Below are 24,724 nucleotides of genomic sequence, written 5' to 3'. Positions count from 1 at the left end.
CAGACAGGAAGACCAGCTAGAAAAGTGTTGGAGTAACTCAGGAGAGAAATGCCACTGGGAGGCAGCATAACTCAGTGGTGAAAGCTCAGATTCAACATTTTTCCAAAGACATACAGACAGCCAAGAGGCACATGAAAAGGTGCTCGGCATCACTAATCATCAAGGAAATGGAAATCAAAACCACAATGAGATACCTCCTCACACAAATCAGAGTGGCTACTGTCCAAAAGACAGAAATAACAATCTTGGAGAGGATGGGTGGAGAAAAGAATCCTTATGCAGTGTTGATGGGAATGTAAATTTGTGCAGCCATTATGGAAAGCAGGATGGAAGTTCCTCAAAGAATTAAAAATGGAACAACCATATGATCCAGCAATTCCATTTCCCAAGGGTGGTCAGGCAGGAGAATTCTCTCTTATTTGGGGGAGAGCCTTTTGTTCTGTTCAAGCCTTCACCTGATTGGATGAGGCCCACTGTGTTACAGAGAGCAATTTGCTTACTCTGTCTATTGACTTAAATGCTAATCTCATCTAAAAACACCCTTACAGAAAGACCCAGAATAATGTTTGACCAAACATCTGGGCAAATTCACACATAAAATTAACTATCATCTGGGTCAAGAGGAAAGACAATAACTGGGGGTGGGGGGGCCATTTTATAAAGTGGAGTCAGGGTGGGAATCTCCGATAGAGGCCATTTGAACACTACTCTAAATGAAGCAAAAGCAAGAAGCAGTGGAGGAGATCATTGCAAGCGGAGGGCCCAGCAAGTACAAACCCCTGTACCTGGGATAGGTCCAGGATATCTGAGCTCAAGGAAGAAGCCGCTATGGCTGGAGCATGGGGCTGATGGGGGCATGTCAGGGAAGGAGCTGAGGCTAGGGAGGTGGACAGCCGCTGATTCATGTAGACCTCGTGGGCCAAGGTGAGAACGGGGCATTTCATTTGAAGGGTCATGGAAAATGACTAGGGTGTTTTAGCCACATCTCTGGCTGCTGAGTAGAAAACAGGCTGTAGAGGGGCCGGTGGAAGCAGGGATACCAGTCATGGAGCTTATTGCTGTCATCAGGCTAGAGACCCTGGTGGCCTGGGCAGCAGTGGCTGCAGGGAAGGTCATGAGAAGTGGCCACATTACGGATACTCTGGAGGGAGTGCAGAGGACCCAGTTGTAGGGTGAATAGATGAGTTAATAGACACATTAATAGAATATAGACAAATGCGCAGGATTTGTTGTGCCCCATCAAGCCTTTCCACAGACCCTGACTATGCCTGATGACAAGCCAGCTTTCACAGAGGGACCCTTTTGCTGACATGGTCTTTTTCAGATGACTGTTCTTCTGAATGGCTACGGGTGTGCCCACTCTTCTGGAAAGTTGCTCTTGGTTTATTCATCACTATGTGCTTCTGTCTGTGTGCCAGGGAAGGCATCTCTGTCCATGCTGCCTTCATATTTCTTGGTAGCTCCGCTTTGCTTTGCGATTTCTTTGTGGCTAGTTAAACATCATGGTTTTATTTGTTTTGTTTTCTCTTATTTTTCCAAAGGACTACAGTGTTATTAGGATATAATTTACAAACATCAAATGCACAAAGCTTAATTGAACAGCTTAATATGCTTACCTGTGAAATCTACATCCTAAACAGGATTAGAACATTCCCATCGCCCAGGAAAGTCCCCCATGCCCCTTTCCAGTCCATCTTTACCACTCTAGTTCCTGTCCACCCAACCTCTGTTTTGATTTCTGTCACCGTAACTTAGTTTGGCCTATTCTTGAATTACATATAAACAAATCATTAGTATGCCTTATTTTGAATCTGGTTTCTTTCACTCAACATGACATATTTGAGATTCATCTATGTTACTGATTTTGTTGGTAGTTTGTCCACTGGATGAATATAACACAATTTGTTTATTAATTCACCACTTGATGGACATTTGCGTTGCTTACAGTTTGAGGTGATTATACTTAAACTGCAGTGAAGCCTTATTCACAATAGCCAAGATGAGGAAATAACCTAAATGTTCATCAGCAGATAAATGGATAAAGAAAATGTGGTCTATATACACAATGGAATATTATTCAGTCTTAAAAAGGAAGAAAATCCTGCCATTTGTGACAACATGCATGGACCTGGAGACATGGTACTAAGTGAAATAAGCCAGTCACAGAAGGACAGATACTGCATGATTGCGCTCATGTGAGGGGCTAAACTAGCTGAACTCATAGAAACAGAGTAGAATGGTGACTGCCAGGGGCCGGGGTGAGAGGGAAATGGGAGTTGCTGTTCAATGGGAATAAAGTTTCAATTATGCAAGATGAAAAGTTCTAGAGATCTGCTGTACAACGTGGCAGTTGTGGTTAACAATATTGTGTTTTACACTTAACATTTTATTTAACGTTCTTAAGGTCACTCCAAACCATATTGAAAAAGCCCAAGTTTTTTCTACTAATTCTAGAACCTAGGTGGCTGCTCTGCTTTTTATGAGACATTTTGGGTGTCCTCATCATGTCCTGTTTGCTTGACAGCTGCTCTACGGTGTCTGAAGTGCTGACCTAATGTCTGTGTGGGTGTCCCTACAAGGTCTCTTTGGCTATTAATTTGTTTGTCCCCCCCTCCCACCTCTACCCTTCCAGAGTCTCCCAACTCCTTTCTCTCCCCTTCCCTTGTCCCTGTAACTTTGCCCCCACTTCACATCACCACTATCTCCATCACCAAACCCCATTAAAATTTACCTAACCCTCATCAGTGTACATCCTTGAATCAATTTCTCTCCATGGTTAGAAGTATCTTCCCTCAAAACTACCTAGTTGCTCTCCAAAATATTCAACCTATTTTTGGAGATACTCTTTCCTTAAAGTTAAAAGTAAAAAGGTACTAACAATGATCTTTTGAACTATCTAAACAAGTTATAAATGTAGTTTAAATTGTTTACAATCCTGTGATCCCTGAAATGTCTCTGAAATTTAAGTGATGATTTCTGTAAAACCAAAACTGTCGTGTGCAGTTTTTTAGAAAGTGGCCGCCCTCTTGTGGACCATATCATACCAAAGACAGATTTCAGTCAGCAAGTATTAAACAGTCTAAATGCAGTAGAGCCCACCAATGTACACACAGAATTCCTAGTATTGAATTATAGAAGCAAATGAAATCTTAGAAGTAGATAGTAAGGCTATTCATGACCTCAAAGAACTTAGAATTTGAGACGGTACATCATCAAGGTGTGACATCATCTTACAGATAAGGAAACCAAAGCTCAAAGTGAAGTGGTTTGTCCTCAAACCATAAAACAATACAAATCTGAGGTCCTGCCAAGAATTTAAGACCTTTCATGAAAACAGCGTTAACACGCTGAGTAATCACATAGGGCTACATGTCGAGATAAATACATAGTATGGCAAATACATAAATTTTTAGTAATACCTGTTCTGCATTCCTTAAACATTCTTGAAGTTTCTTGCCTCTGGAGAGTGACTTTGTGGGGAGGCTAGTTAGGCTCGTTAGGGGGTTGATGTCGCAGAAGGGAGTGGCGATACTGATCTGAGATGGGGCACTCCTGGGAAGGGGGGAAGCAGATGGTTTTGCAGGTTAGTTATGAGGTGAACCCACAGACCTTCCTGAGATTAACTGCTATGAGAGGGAAAAGGCAAGGATGGCTCCTAAGTTTCTAGTTTGGACAGTAACTGGGAGCAACAGCAGGCTTGAGTGAGTAAATGATGGCTGAACAAGTGAATAGCTGGACTGTCTACATGCTTTTTTAGGATTCAGCCACAGAGTTGGAAAGCTTTTGTGAGTGTGTGTGTCCACATGGGTATTTAACCGATAGCGGGGGAATTAGAGAGGCCATGGCTGGTTTGGGAATATTGATGAGAGGCTGCTGCTGTTACTTAATAAAAGGCATGTAAACATTTTAGAAGTGACTAACCACTCATCTCCAAGCTTTCTGGTTTTAATAATCCCCAGTTTTCTGGGTTAAAGCTGTTGTGAAAAACAGAGGAGTAATGTATTTGTGAAATGCATAATACTGTGCCTAGCACAGAGCAAGCACCGCATAAACATTAGTGATCTTACTGTCTTTGTAATAATGGATTCACAGAATTCAAAGTAATTTAAATTTAAATTTCATTTATTGGTTTCTTTCATACTTACAGTGTAAGTGGTTATAACACAAAGTGTATATCTCATGAAAAATCCTATAGATGTATTTCATTCTTTGATATGATATTCTGTAGTACAGCCTTAATTTTAAATGAAAACACTGGTTTAATAGATATCTAGTATAACATGGTGAAATCACCACATTTTATGTTTACGGTGTGAGAAAATGTGTGTGTGATATTAAAAAAAGAACTTCTTCTAGTCTTCTGCTTAACTAGGCCATTGAAATTTACTTATGAAATAGAAGGCAACAGAATCTTTTATTTCCTTCTTAGCCCATGTTAAAAAAATATGTGGGTATAAAAACTCAGTATGAGCACTGATGGAAAACGGCAGTGATATATTAAAAATGAAGTTAAATTGTTCCTGAATGTTCAAACTGAATTCTGTCCCCAAATCTTAAACATTGGATTAGCTTCAGCAAAATTGAAATTTGTCTTTATTTCAATAAGGAGTTGAAGTACCTGTGATTAAAAATGCCTCATTTCTTCAGAGTAAAAAAATAAAATAAATGTTATTTAGTAGTATTGTCAGTAGGGAATTTTAGCTGGGGCATTAAAAACCTGATTTTCTAGGCCCATAGATTATAGATCTATTGGATGCAGCTTTTTACACATGTGGCTTTACCCTTAAATCCTGGAAAATAATGCAAATAAAAATGTGTGTTTGAGTCTGTTTACAAAATGGAATCCTTAATGAAACAAAGCTTGTCAATGGAGGTAATTCCACTATGGCTGTCTATTCCCTTTATTCAGGAGGGAGATACTTAGATGTTCACATACTCCTTTTTTCCTAAAGCAATTTTGCTCTCCAGGGTTAAGCAGAGTTGTCTGTAATGACTCTTGCTATACTAACTATAGCAAACAAACAAAAACATTTGCTACCATCTTTAAGTACTAAAAACCTCAATGTTTCAGTGATAAGAATAATGGTAAACTCTTGTGTAAGTCCTTATTAAGTTCTAAATGATGCTGCCATATGTCTAGGGTCCACACATGAAGAATCACAGATCTAGGACACTTGGGACACTGATTGCCAGGGCCTTTTTTTTTAAATTATACTATACTACCTTCTTGTACTTGGAGAAGCAATTATTGGTAGTGGCCTCAAGAACAAAGTCTACTTTGTAGAGCTTTATTATTCTTGCCTAATTTGCCATAACTCCCACCTATCGCTGTTGGCACAACCAACTGTACAACATATAATCAATTAAAAAAACCTTACAGCTGTTTTATTTGTTGTCCATAGCCTTGTTTTTTTCTTATACAGAAGAGGATTGATACCTACTTCACTGTTTTGAGGATATAATCACAAAATCATGTATGTAAGTGTCCAATACAGTACTTGGAACAAAAAATGGTATCTAGTTAAACTCATGATTTTAGCAAAAATATATTTTTAACAATTTTAATTGATTCATGTTATCTAATATATTTTAGTAAAAAAATCTAAGGAATACTTACCGTGGAATTATCTTTTGTGGATTTGTGTGTTTTTATTTCTGGAATGTTTTTCTCAAGAAATGCTAGAAACCACTTTTTGGATTTTGGCCGGTTTCTAGTGAGAAAAAAATTTGTATATAAAGTAATCTGAAAGCACTTTAGGAGTAATAAGTCACAGCATAAAAATAGGAATGCTTATATAATTATTCCTGCAAATTTCTTCATTTTCAGCTAGAACTTTAACTGACTTACTAGTTCACCAGGAAAATTGAGGGGGCAGAGCAGCCACATTTTAGTTGCTCCTGCAAGTAAATCTTTGGCCTCCTATAGGATTAGCATTGAATAAGAAAACAGGACCCATGGCTTGCTTGGTCTATTTTCACTCTGGCTGTTGCTAGTTGTAGGAAGATAAAAAACTAGCACAGTGACCCATTGCTGGGTTAAGCCAGGTAAAGCAAACTGGCTATGATCTTTCTAATCTTTTCAGGTCAGCACTGTAGACCAACTGCTGCCTATAAATGAAAAAATTATGTGTTACTTTGCATTCGAACCATTTTATGAACATTTATCTGAGCCAGTGACGAGAAACACATTTGGCCAAACCTACTTTGCCTCAGAGGGAATAAGGACAACCATGTCTGATTCTGAGACGGGTCACTTGATGATTTAGCACAGTTCCAAACTGTCACAATCAATGTGATAAGAATAAGCTATAAATGGAATAAAAGGCCTCAAAATAAATTTATTTCATTTTGATTTTCTCTCTCTCATTTTTGCTCCTCAAAATAAGTAAAAAAGGAAATAATGTACCTCTCTTCTTCTTCCTCCCTCAATTCCCACACATACCAAAAACAAACTGGTCATAAGAAATAGCTTCTGTCTCTTCCACTTAAATTATTGTTATATCTACTTAAAACAGAGAAATAAGAGAAATGTATGAGTTGCAGAGAGGAGCTTGGTCAAAGAATTAATTAGAAGAAACAACTTTCTACCTTAGGAGATATTCTGGTATCTGGGATGCATACTCAAAACCTTCGTCATAAACTTGAAAATGTTGATGGAACTCCCTGATTTTCTTTTCATTTATGGGAAACAAACCTTTTTTAAAGAGTGCATTCACTGTGACTGGATAAAGGAGATGTCTGCAAAGAGAAACACATAAAAATTCAGACCCAATGACCAAAGAAGAGAGGCACAGGATACAGAAGAGGGCATTATCAGTAGTCATGTATTAGACATAGATAAGGAATGTGACATATTTTCTTTTGGGAAAAAGTCACTCTTAAGAAGTTTTAATATTTGCCTACTGTGGACAAGTGTGAGATGACACATAGAAATATATTGATACAATATAATTTCAACAAGGATTTATTTAGCAAATAGTAGCAACCATAACTAAGATGAAGACCATGCCTTTAGACAGCAACAAAAAATGATCAAAGAATCAAGACTAATATTAGACACCAAATTTCCTAATATCTCACAGGACCCTATAATCCTGAACTATCATGTATTTTTTATTGAAGTACTGTCGATATTGAACTATTGCATATTGAAATATAGTGCCTATCATCAATAAATATGTGACTAAAATGATCACTGTAGTATATTTAAGCAAAAGAGTATTAAAGATTGTTAATATGCTCTAGATTAGTAACACTAATACTAGATAATTAACTCTAGATTAGTAACACTTTTATTTACCATCCCTTCCTCACTAGAAATTTTTCAGGATCTCCTTCCCCCAAAGACACTTGAGAACTTGCTGCATTTTGCTATACGTTGGGCATGCTAACAGTTTAGTTGCTTGCTTGTTTTCATTTTTGCTTTTTCCTCTCTTTCTGGACCTCTAACAATGCATTAAATGTAGTTCTGTGTTATGAGTCTGAACCGTGAAACCCTGCTTTCAGCGGCCCAGTGTCCCACTGACATGGATCAGTTTACCAAACCTCCTTCTACATATGGAGTTTTTTTCATGGCTCTATGCCCAGCCCTTACCTTTGCCAGAAAGCTTCAGAATCCCTCCCAGGATCCCTCCACTGTGCTTCCCTGTCTCACCTGTCTCTCGGCATCTGCCTCTAGGAGGACGCTGGCTCAGTCTTGAGGCCCACACTGATGTGAATTAGCCACCTTGTCAAGTCTTACAAACACCACCTGGCCCCTTCTAACTACGTTATGATTTTTTCCTCACCCATGCCCTTTCAATGTCCACTTGTCCTAATAATCACAGATTACACTGAACTGTGATATTGAACACAATATAAAATACTGACAGATGTGTGACAATTGAGAGGTAAATCTGTGTAAAGCTTACACAATTGTATGGAATGACTAAGGAGAAATTACTGTAAATGTATTAAAATGATTGCCTTGGTGTATTTGCTTGCTTTAAAATTGGAGAGCTAACTGAAAATTGTCCATTTATTAGAATTTAAAAAATCAATATAATCTTTCAATTGCCTAGTTAGGTAGACTTCATTAATCCACCAGATAATTTTTGCAATCCAAGGTACAGGCCTTAAGTTTTTTATTCCATAAAAACCCCAAAAAACAAAAAAAGGAGGTTGAATAATATGAATTGTACTTATTTACCTTACTAAATTGTTCAGGTCCATCGTCCCATGAGCACCTAAATTCTCCAGTTGTCCATGTAATCCTTCAGACAGTTGTTCAGTGAATTGATATAGGTTGAAAGCCCCCATTTTCCCTTTCATCACAATATAAAGTTTTTCATGCAGTTTTAAAAATATATTTTTTGGAATTGATGCTGTAAGCAGAGAAAGTTATTTTCAAAAGAAGCAACAATTCTTTAGAACAAAGAGTCAATATACCTTTACTGTTACTTAGTTAGTAGAGACTACAGCCAAAGTCCTTCTAGTACATAAAACCACCTCCTGCAAAAAAGCAAGTGAAGATTTAACCTATAATGTGAGCTACTAAAAATCTGTAGGATGATACACTTTAAAGGATGATCTGTAAGTGGGTGACGAAGAGGGCCTCTGGGAAACACAAATCTAGTGATTTTATTTCCATATTTAAAACCTTCCATGGCTTCTTACCTCTAACAGTTTACAAGGCCTTCTACCATCTTTCTAGATCTCCAATGACATTTCCAGTCCCTTTTCCCTCCAAATCTATACTCCATACATATTTGAAAACACAATCTTTTATATATCCCAGCATTTTATTGAGCTGTTTTATCTGCTCAGAGCATTCTCTACTTGACCAACCTCACTCCTCCCCCTATACACCCACATCTAAAAGCTATACATTTCTCCTGCTAATTGTTATTTCTCCTTCAAGTGTCTTCTCGAATATCACTTCTACCAGATCTTTCCTAACACCATGAATACCTTTGGCTCCAGAGTTTCTTTTATATTTGTGTTCATGTTCCCTCCAAGATACACATTCCTTGTTGGGTTGAGGTGGTAAGAGCATATATGAGTTTCTAAACCCATTACTCCTTTATATTTTTCTTCCATCCTGTTTTATTGTCTTCAAAGCAACTTTTTCAAAAATAATTTTTAATTTTATATTCCATTATCTTATTATGTTGTAGGTTATATTTTGTGTAAGTTAATTAAAAATAGTTTGTACATTTCCTGAGCATACATCTTCTCTGTGGTAGGGGAATATATGAGAGGAATGTGGAGCTGCCTTGAGTAAATCCTAACATATTTCATCTGTTAAATTTGTTAAATAGAAATGTTTAAACATGAAAATGCCTAGGGAAGTAGAGGCAATAAAACTTAATCACTTCCATATGCCTCTGATAGATGAATAAGTTGGTGTATTTTTATGAAGAGATATGTGAACTTACAGATAAAAAGCCTTCAAAATATTTGTATCTTTTGATGTGGGACTCTACAATGATCAAGAAGCACTAGTTAAAGAATTAACCAACATGCTGTGACTTCCATGTAAACAAAAAGAAATAATCATGTTATTGATCACTGACAACTTTTATTTTTATCTATTTTTTTTATTAAGGTATCACTGATATACACTCTTAGGAAGGTTTCACAAGAAAAACAATGTGGTTACTACATTCACCCTTATTATTGAGTCCCCCCCACTCATACGCCATTGCAGTCACTGTCCATCAGTGTAGTAAGATGACACAGAGTCCCTACTTGTCTTCTCTGGATCACTGACAGCTTTTAAAACAAACTTTCTGTCTTAATGGCAAGAATGGCAGGAGAGGCTACATGAAAAAGAAACTAAGAAAGAAGCAAAAAAAGAAAGTAAAGAGGAAGAAGCCATAGGCCGTAGAAGCAAGCACAGATACTGTGAAAGCAGAGAAAAGAACCAAGCACAAAATGAACCAGCTCTGCTTCCTGGGGAGGACAAATGGCGTCAGCACTCACGTTTGCAGCCTGGGAAGAAATAAAGGCAGACAGACAGTCACACTAGAAGCATGCTGAAGGGTACAATCTAGCAGTGTCTGAGGATGGAGAATGAAAGGGCATATGAAGCCAAGCCCCACTTACCTTAATAGCCCTATGGAATATGTCAGAAAAGGCCATGTTAAAGAGCTCACTGAGCAGTGGAATTCTACTTTCAGGGAGCAGAGTAGCAACATGTGATTAAGACAAGAGCTAAAGCCTGTAGAACATTGTACACAAAGCAGCATGACAGTTAACCACATCTTGGGAGCTATAATAGGATACAGATTTCAAATACTTTCCAGTAAACATCAGTAAGGTAACCTCATCTCTAATATGTGTCTAATTGAGATTTAAATATATTAGGCTGCCAAAAATTTGATCTTCAATAACCAAACTCATCATATACTCTTCTCTCCTTCTATCTCTACTCTAAAGAATAAAATAATGGGCCCTCATCATTCTTGATAAGTGAGACTGTAATTGCTACCTAAACTACTCTTAGATTCCAATGTTGTATTTCAAATGAACGATCTGAAACATTCTTTACCTGTACGGTAGACAGGATTTTGCACTGCTAGTTCAAAATCTACATCTTTGGATTTGAGAAGCATGTTAATTCCCTCTTTTTCAGTAACAAAGGTCATTCGATACCCATAGCAAAGACAGTAAATATTGATCCATACTGAAAGAAAACACATAAATATAGATTAGTAAGCATTTCTGATAAATAAGTTACTGGGCCATGGGTTATGCCAAAACACTAATACTGAAATTATAGTCAAGATACAAATTATTATGGTTATATATCTTAATTACAAATGTTGACTGATACTGCCAAATCTAAATTATATAAATCCTTATTTAGTCTGTCCTAAATACTTCCTTAAGTATCATACCATGGCCCACTATGACCTGGCTTCATTTACCCTCCAAGGTCATTAACCCCCCATGTTACCATCTCCCCTGCCCTTCCCTGCTCCTGTACACACACTATACTCCAGCTTTAGCTTGTTTGGGTCCCTTGCTTTGGACCCTCAAACTCAACACTCCTATGTCTGGGCCTTCATAAAGCAGTTCCCTTGCCTACAGAGTCCTCTCCCCAACAGTCCTGCTTATTTCCAGCCCACCCTTCAGTTTCCCATTGAAATGCCATTTCCTCCAGAAACCTCCTTTGACTTCTTCATACTACTTTATGAGCTCCAGATAAGGGTTCCCAGAGAGTCCTGGGCCTCCCCTTTCACAGACCACCACCTTTTCTTGGTTTTGGTTGTTGAACTTCCTGCCTTCCTAGCTGGACCAGAACTATTCTGTTTTGCTATCTCTAGGGCAAATCCCTAGTACAATGCCTGATACAACGTGTGCTTAATATGTATTCATTAAGTGCTTGACCATATTTATGAGTATTAGAGATATGATTTTACTGTGAAGAACCCATCTATCCACTTGTATACATTTTCTAGAAAAGGTAAATCTACAGAGAAAGAAAGTAGATTAATGGTTGCCAGGGGCTGAGGGAATGACTGCCTAATGCGCAAGAGGAACTCTTTGGTGTGATAAAAATGTTCTAAAATTGGGTAGTGGTGATAGTTGCACAACTCTGTAAGTTTCAACATTTTTCCCAAGACATACAGACAGCCAAGAGGCTGTGAAGAGGAACAGGTGCTCCTATAGGATGCTGGTGAAAGTATAAATTGATACAAGTTCTAGTGATCAAGTCTAGACTATTATATTTAAACACACATCTGAACTGATCATTTAATTGCAGTTTAATTCTGACCACAGGGGAATAAAAACAGCATAGATGCTGTAATCAATCTAACACTTTTCTAGCTGGTCTTGCCCAGCTCCAATCTGCTTGCAATGCCATTATGCCACAACCAACCCTGCCTACAGCCTCTCAGGACACCATCCATAGGACTTTGTAACTGATTATATGTAGAGGGTGAAGGTGGGAAAGAAGGAAATCGGACTTTTATGTTTCTAATGTGGGAGACTATGAGGATGGGTGAGAGCACTGATGAAGAATAAAATCAGGGCCAGGAAGGGTGAAGGGCAGGGAGATTATCCGAGTACAAGGGAATACTGAGACCTCTTAATCTGACCAATTCTCTTTATACATGGGGATCAGGAAGTATAAATGACCAAAAAAAGTACTTAATATGTGACAAACGGTATGTTAAACTCTTTACACACATTTTTGAAGTCTTACAAGAACTTAGTAAAACAGGTGTTGTCATCATTTTTCATATGACAAAAATATGGCTCAAAGTATAAGAAATTTACTCAAGTTCATAGAGTGGCAGAGCTAAGAAATCTGGTCAGATCTGGTCCACTCTAACCCCTGTTCTTAACTAATAATGAATTGTCTTCCTCAAGATCCTGTAGTAAGTTATAAAAATGTTAAAAAGAAAAGAGACAGTGTATGGTGATGGGGAGATGTTACCAGAGAAAGGCTGGCTAACCATCAAAGATCACCAGGGTGGCATTGCCTTGTTGATTAGCCACAGTACAGGACCCTGAGCTTAGAAGCCTGGCTCATGGGCACTTTCAAGCAAAGTGGCCTTGCAAATGCCACCTTCTCCTCAGCTGAATTCACTGAAATTAATGACTGGACAACATTACTGGTTCATTCACATTGAGAAATACACTTGGCAGGTGATCCAGATGCTGAAGTCCTCTCGTCAGCATGCTTCCTCCTGAACTCAAGCTACACGGGAACTAAATTATTATCAGAACGTTGCTTGCTGAACACAGAATAATAACAGGAAGAGCTTATTTGTAAACTTAATATTTAAGAATATGAACCCAAGAGCCTTTATGTGTTTAGCTCGACAGTAGTAGGCATGGAGAAGGACTCTTCCCAGCAGTTATGGCAACAGGCAGACCAGAGAAGACAACATGGGCTCACATATACTTGAATTATTACAGTGGTACAACTATGCCAGTGAGGAAAGAACAAGTCAGCATTCAGTGCCCACACATGCTCCTGCCCAGAGGCTCAGCATATCCCATCTCAGTATATGATATGCTACCCATGTCATACAGCTGTATGATCTTCCCCTTTAACTTCTATTCAAAACCCAGCTAAATTCAGTCCCAAGTATGGCCTTACTTTGTTCAATCCCTGACTAACACGTATCCATTTGCATATGGTTTGGTTGCCTACGTCATTAACATGAGGAAAACGTCTGGCTGCCAGATCAATTAGAAATGAGTCCATCGTCCCTTCTTAACTAAGACCTCTGCTCCCTCTTCTGACTGCAGTTATATCATTAGCTTCTTTATTTTTGTTTTCACGAGAATATGGTATGGTGACAGTTTCATATTCTTTATTCTGTCTGTGTCTTCACACATTTAATGGACCATGATGTGTTCTCCTGAATCCACTAGTAGATTCTCAGTCTGCCAATACAACATGCTCAATATTTCCAAACACATGACACAAATACCGCTTCACAGCCTCTCTAACCAAATGCATCTTTCACTCTAATTGCTTAAGCTTATTTCTCTAGTCTGATAGAGTTACTGATCATTACTACCCATCTCCTGTAAGCCAAGCCAGACAGGAACTGGATCCAAGCCACCCTTTCTTTGACGGTTACTTCCAGTGTTCCCTCTGTGACTTCCCTCTGTGTTTCGTAGCATTTGTATCTTCCATTGTTGATTAACCCTCATCGCTTCAGTATTTTTTTTGGTACTGTTACACCTTCATTCAAGTTACTCAGGTCTTTCCGAGCTAGAAGCTCTTTTTGCCATTTAATGTGAAATTTTATATCCATTTTATGATACATCAGGTGTTGGTCTTATGACCTAACTCTCAAAGGACAATCTTTCATCTTCACTTTCAAGTTATTACGTGCCTCCTTGTCATACTACACATACAAACTACACATAAAGGGACCCAGAATTCAGGCATGCTCAGTCCCAACCTTTTAGTTAGTAATGGTTCAGTACAAAGAATCCTGGAATGGGAGCCAGAAGCCTGTGGTCTATCTTCACAACATGCTAGTAGGCATTTGGTTGTAAGCTTCAGTGTCCTCATCTATAAAATATGGATATCAGTACCTTTCCTTTCTATTATAAATTATTCAGAGAAATCTGTGAGACATAAGACATGAAATGTTTTGTAAGTTGCAAAGTGCTCTGCAGGGATCAAATACCAAAATACTTGTTTCAGCCTAAGTGGATTCAAAATAACTCATTCAAAGATGTGTATGCATATATGTAGAATATTTATATAATTGCTTTGAAATATGCACTAACTTCTTTGGTTAATCTTTCAGACCCCTTGGTCACTGGTGTTCTGGCTTACTTATGAAAAAATCGGAGAGATGAGTGGAGTCAGTCCATTTTAAGCCCTTACAGATGCAGCCCTTAAAGATACAGTGTTCAGTATCATTGAAAAATAGTCATCTGCAACACACACCCCCTATCATTCCTACCTCGTTAGGAAGACCTTACTTCACAGAGACTGTGATTTATAGGGGGCAGCACTTTGTCTCTGGAAACCCAAGTTCTTTTTTACTCCTCTTTTTGTTCAAAAGCAATCTGATTGGATCACGCAAGGCCACCCAGTGAGACCCAGCACTGCACTTTTTAAAGAAGAATCGATTCTGATCACTTACCTTGGGCAAGAAGATCCAACCTTCTAGACGCTATTCTATTCTGAGGAGACTGCTTAGAGGAGACTTGCCAGGAGGGAGACAGCATCTCAGATCTGAAGTAGACAATAGGGATGTGGAAGAATATATAGATACATGGTGATTAAGAAATGTATTTAGCCTATAATGTCTATTTTCAATTAAAATTTGGTAATTCATTTTGTCTGTTGTGAAAGTGTATATACTGTAAATTATAGGGAAGTAAATGAAAATTCATGAATAAACAGTTTGAATTTCCCTTGTGTTGAAGGAAGTTGATATACCTTTTCTTGCCAGGAGAATGAAAAAAATCAAGTTGAGATGATATTTGGATTTCAAGGAAGGAACCTTCTTTCTGTCAGTTTCCCATTGTTAGATTTTTGTGAATTGGTTAGCATTTCACTGCACATGCTGAGGACCTCCAGACAGCCACAGACTGAATCTTGACAAAAACAAAGAAGTGTTTGCTTTGTTACATATCGCATTGCAACTTGAATTTGTTGCTAGCTCTCAAGAATCTCAATATGTTTTTTAAAAATCTACTTATTTGATTAAAGCTCAGATAGATAGATCCTTTTTATTAAGTGACTTCTGTTACCAGCCTTTCCTTGGCATTTTAAAAACAAGGCTGAGACGAAGTTGGCCCATTCTGACATGCATTCTTTCTTATCTCTTTTCTAGCATTAAAGGCTCTAAAGAGAGAGAGAGAACTCAGAAATCACACTAAAGTTGTCTCTAGCCTGAATCTTAATCAGTTTGACAAAACTTCCTCCCTTTAAAAAGTGATAAATATAAACTGCCTGTGGTAAGTTATGTCTCCAGTCGCTGAATCCAATCCCTTTTCTTATTTTAGAACGGTGAGAGATTTCAGATTCACCTGTATACCACCTGCCCCAAACTCAGGACAGGAGGCATTTCTGGATGGATGCCACAGTTATGGATAGAGGCTGTAATTGCCGAAATAGGAAAACTCGAAAATCTCAGATCCAAGAAAGACGTTAGAGCTGACCAAACAGAATTTGTCATCATGGACATGAATGATGTTGAACAGAAAACATTTACAAGTGCTCTGTGATTGCACTAATGTTTAATCAGTGCCATTTAGGAAGGGAAATATATTTTAATATATATTTTAATGTGATGTACTAATACGCAGTGGCTCATTGTTTTCCTATAGAATTTGTAAAATGTGGAGTTTAATCTCTTAAAAATTTTTAGGCAACCTAAGACAGGCACAGTTGCAGGGGGGCCATCAGGTGAGAAATTGGGGATCCACAGAGGTGAGGCTTAGAACCTCACCCCCCTGTTTTGAGAGAAATCTTCTGCATCCATGGATGTTTTGTTGCCCTTGTCTAGTTTGGATTAATATTTAGTCTATAGGCACAGACCTGATCATCTACATTTGCCCTCTTACAGCACTAAATCATGTTTTCTACCTTTATCTTGCATCTACCTACCAATTCAGCATTTCATTAAAAGAAAACGGGGGGAGAAACGTGGGATTCACATATAAATCAAGTATAAAAATCAAATGAATAATCATATCTGACTTGATTGTTTATAGTACATGATGCGTGATCAAAACCGAAAGTTTCTGTGATATGACTGCCCTTGCACTGTTCACCATGTAAGAACTTATTCACTATGTAAGAACTTGTTCACCATGTAAGAACTTGTTCGTTATGCTTCAGAAGATTGGAGACTGTTGAGAATTAGGCTTGGGGTTGATTAATGATTGTGCATTGAGTCCCCTATACAGAATTTTATTGTTGTTAACAACCATTTAATCAATAAATATGAGAGATGCCCTCTCAAAAAACTAAATAAATAAATAAATAAATAAATTTTTTAAAATCTTTAGGTGGTCTGTTTTTCCATTGTGTTTGTGTGTCTGTATGAATTGAGTTGTTAAATATGTTTAAACTATGTACTTAAGCATCCCAAGTGTTCTGCATTGGAACCACTTTAAGGAACTTCTGCTTTTTATGTTTTATAATTTTTTAATTAAGTAAAGACTCTATCAGAATACTTAACATTCAAGCTGGACCATGAAAAAAAATATTAAGTTTTATTCTTTGAGGGGCTTGGAGTGAAAACATTGCTTAAGTACTGAGACTGTTCTTGGTATCTGGATTCAATACGAATAATTGGAAATTTTTAACCTGAAATGAATGACCCCTTGGGATCACCTAGCTTAACCCTCACATTTTACATATTAGGAAACTGATAAGCTTCTTAGTAGCAGAGCCAGGATACAAAAATACAGGTTTCCTACTTATTATTACAGTTGACAGTTATTGTACACCAATTAGGTACTGAGTAAATGCTTTATGTCATTTTCACAACCACCCAGTCCAGTGATCTTGAATCTTCCAAAAACAGATTTTTTCTTTATGGCATTTTTGTCTTATACATTTTAAATTAATTTGAGCACAAGTTTTAGAATGGGCTCACCATGCATTAGCTGAACATTAAGACCCTCCATAGTCTGATCAAAGCCTATTACCCAGCACATATATCCCATCACATTCATACTATCCAGTGAAATCATATTCATTCATGTATCTTGGAACTTTCATTTATTTTTAACAACTTAAATCACCCTGTTCCTCTCCAAAACAGTCCACAGTAAATAGGAATAAAAATTTCATAAGTTTGTGTCCATACTAAGAGACTTAACTGTTTGAATCTCATTTTCTTACTATACTACTGTTATATGTGGTATTTATCTTCAGCTCAGCATTGATAATACTTAGCATCGACTTGTCTTTTGCTTAACTTCCACATTTTTTCTTTTCCCAAATGATTTTTTTCTTATTGAAATTTCTTTTTAGTTCTATACAGTTCTTGCTCTTTATATGCAGAAGTGAATTAGCAGGTATATCTAAATAGAGATAACACTTTTTAAATATGTTTTTAGTGCAAAATAGTGTATCTTTATCAAGTACTCCAAATCCTATTTGATTATAAGCCACTAACAGGAGGACTGTATCTTGTTTTTATTATAAATCTCTACTTTCAGTAGCATTTCTTTGCTGTTAGGTACTCAACAAAAGTTGATTATAGTTACATGTAACATGAATAAATTAATTTTGTCTTCATTATTTTAATCTGTGATCATTGTAAAACTAGTCTGAAATTTCACTTTGCTAAGAAAAAAGGCAACAAATTCAGGGAGATTTTAAATATAAAAAAGAATTTTCTGTCTGTCATCTTCAAATTTTTAAGCACAACCATTAATTTAAATTGAAATACATGTTCTTCCCTTAATTATACATGTAATTCTCTTAACAGTTAATGAAAACAGAATTCCTCAGGAACTCCACTGAAAAATGTTTTATTTTAATGCTTGATGGTTCAAAAAATTAGGGGAGTCTTCAATTCTCTTCTCTCTAATGAAACCATGACTCTTTAAGAATGATTACCAAATATATATCATTATTAAATACCAGGTAATGTGGAGGAAAGACTGAACCTGGATTCTAAAGACCTTTATCAAGTTTGGGTTCTACTTCTGAAAGAGTGGTATGATTATAAGCAAGTCCTTCTGCTTCTCTTGGTTTCCATTATTCCATTTCCTTTATAAGATGACGTGATTGAACTCTTGAATCTTAACTTGCATTTACTTGAAGGGGGCCATTATACTTTATGTCCTGTGAAAACAATAGGATTTTTAAAAATTTTATTGGGATTTGTGTTTTCCTGTATTTAATTAGTATCTCATATTTCAAGATCAGGAAAGGTTTATTCAGGCCTTAAAGTATGATACAAACTTTATATGGCTGGAGGTCTTACATAGAAACCTTCCTTCCGAGTAGCAGATTCATCTGCCTTCAGACAACTCTGAGCATGTTACTCCTATTCTAACCTTCAAATGACCCTTTATACACACAAAATAAAAATTAACATCTTTTAATATTGTATCTAAGACCCCTCAATCTGACTGCAACCTGTTTTTCTAACCTCTGCATTTCACTGCATACCTGCATTCCACCTCCTTGCAAATGCATGGCTCCACTTATTTTTCTGGAGATGCTCTTCACTTGGCTGCTTCTCATGCAGTGTTCATGCTGTGCTTTTGCCCAACTTTCCTCCCACTGCCACCACTCATTCTTCATTTTCATTGTTTAAATCCTACTTTAATATCTAGAATGATCTCTGAAGGCTTCAACATTTCTACACCTCCACGTCTCATTCCTTGTCCTACTGTGGATGTATTTCTGTATGTGTGGTATGCCTGCTGCTCCTATATAGAATGAGCTGCTTGCAAGGAAGGACCATGTAACACATCTCGGTTCTTCTTATAAACTTCAAATAGAAGCCAATTAGCTATTTGTTGAATTCAGAGATTTTTGGGGGTTGGAGAGAGAAAAACATTTGTGCACACATGATTAAGTCGTTATGTTGTTCTCTTGATACTTTCAGAATAATTATGTTGGGTCAGTAACACGATTTCATGAGATTCTTTATCATGTTAAGTGCTTACCTGCATTTTCAAAAGATTGTGTTTCAACATATGCAATTATAATTTTTCGAGAAGTACTCATCAGTTTAACAGCTATTCCATAAAAGTCTAGAATTTGGTAGTTTTAAATAATACAAAATATTTGATTAGTTGATTAATAGTGGTTAATAAATAAATGATGAGTTTGTATTCTCCATTTTAGAGTGTGCATGGAAATTGTATCACTATTTTGGCCTTCATCAACACCCTACAAATGCACATTTTACCCACTCAATTATTTTATTATTTCTGAATTTTGAAGAATGCATGATTATTTTTCTCTCCCCATACTTTACCCCCAACAGGCTGCTGTGATTGTCAACAGCAGCAGGAGCCACTTTGAAGGTTTGATAAAAGCAGATGAAGATGCTTAAAGATGTCTGTTTGCTGAAAATATCTGGTAACAGGAATACATGTGAGTAAATATAGTGTGTTATTCTGCTTTTTAAAATAAATGTTCTAAAACATCTAATTGGTTGTTAAGGGTTTTGTTTTCTGTTGCATTTTTTTAAATGATGGCAAATGTAGAGATGATTTTTAAATTTCAATCTTTTGACAACTGAAATAGAAACAGGCTTAATTTAGGATGTCAGATTTGAAAAATTTATATTTGCAAAAAAATGCTCATACCTTGTTGCTGTAAATGTACTTATTTATAATAAATCCAGTTCTGCTATTAATCCCATTTTCCCTATTAATCCAGTTTTGCTGTGACTAAAGGAAATAGATAACTAATAATTAGAGTGGTGAACATGTTCACTGGCTGAGGATAGAACAGGAAAATAAAATGGAGTTTTTTAAACACTGACAAATTATTCTCTCTTTTTTTTTAACACCATGTTCTATTTGATTTCTATGATACTATTTATTCCTTCCTGTCACTTATATTTTTTTCAGTCTCTATTCACTGTTTCTTTGCTAACAAAAAATAGAATACTGATTACCAGTCCTTTAAATTTTGGTTCTTCAAAGTTCTGTTCTTGACCCTCTTCTCAATTTTTGCTTTTTCTAGGAAGAACCACACATTCTGTGATTTCAGCCACTACATTTAGGTTGGTAATTCCCAAGCATGGAATAGGCTCTCAATAAATAAATGGTGGATGTTACCACTATCTGTGTTTCTGCTCCTACTCATTTCTCAAACATTAGTCATGTTTTTTCAATTGCTTACTGTATATTTCCACCAAGATGACCCACAGTCTTTGTGAGCTCAAATTCCCCAACATTAAATCAGTATATTTTGTCTGAATCCTTCCTATTTTGCTTGTAAAATCTGCTCTTCCTCCAGGATTCCCTGTCGCACTACACACCCACTATTGCAGCCAAGAAATCACAGGTCATCCTTGACTTCCCATTTCTTTCCTTATTATCAAAATGCTTAAATCCATTTATAAAAAAGAAACTACAGACTAATGTATTTTATGAACATAGATGCAAAAATCCATGAGCACCACTTCATACTCATCAGGATGACTGTTATTAAAAAAAGTAATAATAATAAGTGTTTGTGAGAATGTGGAGAAATTAGAACCCTTGTGCATTGCTGGTGAGAATATAAAATGGCTAAACTACTAAACAAAACAGTATGGAGGTTCCTTAAAAAAATAAGCATAGAATTATCATATGATCCAGCAATTCCCCTTCTAGGTATATACCCAAAAGAATTGAAGCAAGGACTTGAGTAGATATTTGTACACCAATGTCCATAGGGTTTTTTACATAGCCAAAAGTGGAAACAATCCCAATATCCATTGACAGATGAATGTATGAATGGATAAATAAAATGTGGTATATACACACCATGTAATATTATTCAGCCTTAAAAAGGAAGGAAGTTCTGAGACATGCTCCAACATGGATGAATTTTGAAAACATCATGCTAAGTGAAATAAGGCAGACACAAGTAGGCACATATTTTATTATTCTACTTATATGAAATACCTAGAATAATCAAGTTCATAAAAACAGGAAGCAGAATACTGGTTATCAGGGACTAGAGTGGAGGAAAATGAGAAATTAGTTTTTAATGGGTGCAGAGTTTCAGTTTGGGATGATGAAAAAGTTCTAGAGATGGACAGTGGTGATGGTTGCACAACAATGAGAATGTACTTAATGCCACTGAGCTAAACACTTAGAAATTGTTAAAATGGTAAGTTATCAACAGAGGTGAGGCTTAGAACCTTACCCCCCCTGTTTTGAGAGAAATCTTCTGCATCCGTGGATGTTTTATTGCCCTTGTCTAGCTTGGATTAACACTTAGTCTACAGGCACACACCTGATCATCTACATTTGCTCTCTTACAACACTAAACTATGTTTTCTACCTTTATCTTGCATCTACCTACCACTTCAGCATTTTATTAAAAATAATAATAATAATAATAATAATAATAATAATAAGGGAGAAATGTGGGATTCACATATAAATCAAGTATAAAAATCAAATGAATATTCATATTTGACCTGATTGTTTATAGTTCATAATGCGTGATCAAAACCGAAAGTTTTTGTGATGACTGCCCTTGTACTGTTCACCATGTAAGAACTTATTCACTATGTAAGAATTTGTTCACCATGTAAGAACTTGTTCGTTATGCTTCAGAAGATTGGAGACTGACGAGAATTAGGCTTGGGGTGGATTAATGATTGTGCATTGAGTATTGAGTCCCCTATACAGAATTTTATTGTTGTTAACAACCATTTGATCAATAAATATGAGAGATGCCCTCTCAAAAAAAAAATGGTAAGTTATGAATATTTTACTACCACAAAAAAATATGAAAAAAATGTCCATGGGTACAGATGTGAAAAAATTTAACATATTGTATTAAGCATTATAAAAAGAATATACCTAAGTGGGTTTTTTTCTTCCAGAAATAAAAGATGGATTCAACATTCAAATATCAGTCACTATAATTCACCTTATTAACAAACAAAAAATCATCTCAATGGAATATGGAAGAGTATATGATAAAATACAGTATCTATTCATGACAAAGGTCTCAACAAACTAGTAAATGAAGGGAATTTGCTCAACCTGGTAAATATCTAAGTAAAACCCATGGCTAACATCAAACTGGTGAAAAACTGATGAATTTCTCCCTAAATCAGGAACAAGACAAGGCTATCCATTCTCACCATTTCTTTTCAAATCTGTACTGGAGTTCTTCGCCATTACAGTGAGGCAAGAAGAGAAATAAAAGGCATATATATTAGTAAGGAAGGCATGAGACATGATACCATGTAGAAAATCTGAAGGAATCCATAGATTCAGATTTTTTACATGCACGTGTGTGTGTGTGTGTAGTTCTATGCAATTTTATCACCTTTGTGAGCATCTGTAATCACCACCACATTCAAGATCCAGAACAGTCTAATCACAAGGCTCCTTCATGCCACCCCCTCATAGTCACTCATCCCCTCTCCCACCATCCCTAACTCCTGGCAACTAATTTGTTCTTTATATTTTTGTTAATTAAAGAATAGTATAGAAATGGAATCACACAGTATGTGACCTTTGGGTTTTGGTTTTGTTTTTTCACTCAGCAAAATGCCCTTGAGAGGATTCCAAGGTGTTGCATGTATCAGGAGTTCATTTTTCCTTTTCATTGCTGTAGTATATATCCCATGGCATGAATGCATCACTATTTAAACATTTGTTTGTTGAAGGACCCCTGGATTGTTTCCAGCTTTTGGTCATTAGGAATACAGCTGCTATAAACATTTGTGTACACTTTTTGCATGAACAAAAGTTTTCATTTATCTGGGATAAATACTCAAGGGTTCAGTTGCCAGGTCATATGGCATGTTCATATTTAATTTTTTTAAAGTGGCTGTACCATTTTACATTCCCATCAGCAATAAGAGTGATCCAGTTTCCCCACATTCTGCCCAGTGTTGATGTTATCACTGCTTTTTAGTTTAGTTGTTATCACAGGTGTGTGTATGATTATGATTTTGTTTTCCCTAACAGCAAATGACGTTGAACATCTTTTCATGTTCTTCTTTATTGTCAGTATATCCTCTGCAGTGAAATGTCTTTCCATACTTTTGCCCATTTTCAAACTGGAATTTTTTTTTACTGACTTTTGAGAAGACTTTATATATTGTAGATACAAGTCCTTTGTCAGATATGTGGTTTGCAAATATTTTCTCCCTGTCCTTTCTCTTAGTTTGTCTTTTCATTCTCTTAACAGGGTGTTTCTCACTTAAAGAATTTTAAAAAAAATTTTTTAATTTAAGTAAACATCTTTAAACAGGGCTAAATAGTGGCATAGAAACTATAGACCATAAAGTTCACTGTGTTTTTGCTTAGAATTCTTGATACATGGAGATCTAAATAACACAAAATAAACATTATTTATCTGTTTTGCTCAATTACTCTGCATCTTGTTCCCATAAAATTATATTAAAATAATTCACAATATAGTATCCAAATACCTCTCAGACACAATCTACTCCTCACCTTATCCTCTTCTTTTTTAACTCTTAAATATTTGTATTAAGATAGGATATTCCCTCTCTCACCTTTTCTGATGCCAAAGGGCTGTGAAGCCTAATAGAAGGAAGTTTTTTACTGTATGGAACTCAAACTATTTTGCTTAATAAAAGTATGGGAACTATATACAGCAGGAGCTTAGTCTTCACAGTGCAATGATCTGATTTCTTAAGTTCCCTGCCCAGCAGAATATCAAGACAGAGCAAAATAAAGCTACATACCCCAGACACAGATGGCGGAACACTGGAAATATCTGGAAGAATGGGAGGAAAAGTCTTTCAGCCCATAATGGCTACATGATACACCTTGACCTCTAGGATATATACAAGTCTGTGGTCTCTGTAACAGAGTTTGGTTATACTGCTTGAACTGAAATAGAGGATTAAGTGAAATCTCCATTGCTGCCTGTGATGATCAAACAGTTCCAAATAATAAGACCATTTTGTAACAAACTCCTTCCTTTCACTATAAAGAACAGAGTCCCAGATTATCTATGTATTATTTTGTTAAACATTTATGGTATGTTTGTAAAATCCCATTCCAGCAATTGTGCTCAATTGGCATTGAGAATATAAAAATGCAGAAGAGTCCCTGCTTTCAAGAAGTTCACACTCTGGTAGAAAGGAGAAATGGTTTTAAAAAATGCAAAATATGATAGATTGATAGATAACAGAGGCATACAAATAGAAGAAATAATCAATTCAAGTAGGGTCATGAGGAAGAGACATTTGAGCTAGACGTTGTTAGATATTTTTAAACCAAATATGTATTTTTCTTCTATCATGAATATGAAACATGAATTCGAATTTGGAAAATAGAATTGAATTTTTAAGAATGAGTTTATAGTCTTAACTTTAAAGTCTAACTTCTTAGAAAAATAAAATTCACTCTTTTATTTATTCATTCAGCTGTTATTGCCTTAGCCCCATGATAGATTTCAGGAATGCAACAGTTTTTGCCAAAAGGAGCTTTTAAGTTGGCAGGATGACAAAGTGGTCAAAGACAATTGCAAAACAACATTAAAGTGCCATGAAAAAGTCAGCACAGAAGGCTTTGGAAGCACAGGGTAACCTCTCATCTGACAGACTGAAGACACTGA

At 36.4% G+C, this 24,724-nt stretch overlaps 1 protein-coding gene, 1 long non-coding RNA gene and 1 pseudogene across 2 annotated transcripts in view; 1 reads left to right on the top strand and 2 right to left on the bottom strand.

The window, feature by feature from the left end:
* Positions 1–15,471, top strand: part of ANKRD66 (ankyrin repeat domain 66) — a 29,968-nt gene extending 14,497 nt beyond the window's left edge. The window contains exon 5 of the transcript XR_008994313.1: positions 14,529–15,471. The gene's annotated coding sequence lies outside the window, so the exon portion shown is untranslated. The remainder of the gene's footprint in view (positions 1–14,528) is intronic.
* On the bottom strand, positions 5,141–14,493 carry LOC118933389 (24-hydroxycholesterol 7-alpha-hydroxylase-like; annotated as a pseudogene).
* Positions 15,472–17,838: 2,367 nt separating the features above from the next.
* LOC130681232 (uncharacterized) lies at positions 17,839–19,420 on the bottom strand. The gene is made up of 2 exons (XR_008994314.1): positions 18,608–19,420; positions 17,839–18,277 (listed from the first exon to the last, which is right to left on the bottom strand). It is a non-coding gene; the product is annotated as an uncharacterized LOC130681232 (long non-coding RNA).
* Between the last annotated feature and the right edge of the window lie 5,304 nt (positions 19,421–24,724).

The sequence above is a fragment of the Manis pentadactyla genome, chromosome 16 (assembly GCF_030020395.1).
Source record: "Manis pentadactyla isolate mManPen7 chromosome 16, mManPen7.hap1, whole genome shotgun sequence".
Taxonomy (NCBI): domain Eukaryota; kingdom Metazoa; phylum Chordata; class Mammalia; order Pholidota; family Manidae; genus Manis; species Manis pentadactyla.
This window is presented reverse-complemented; position numbering and strand designations above follow the sequence as displayed.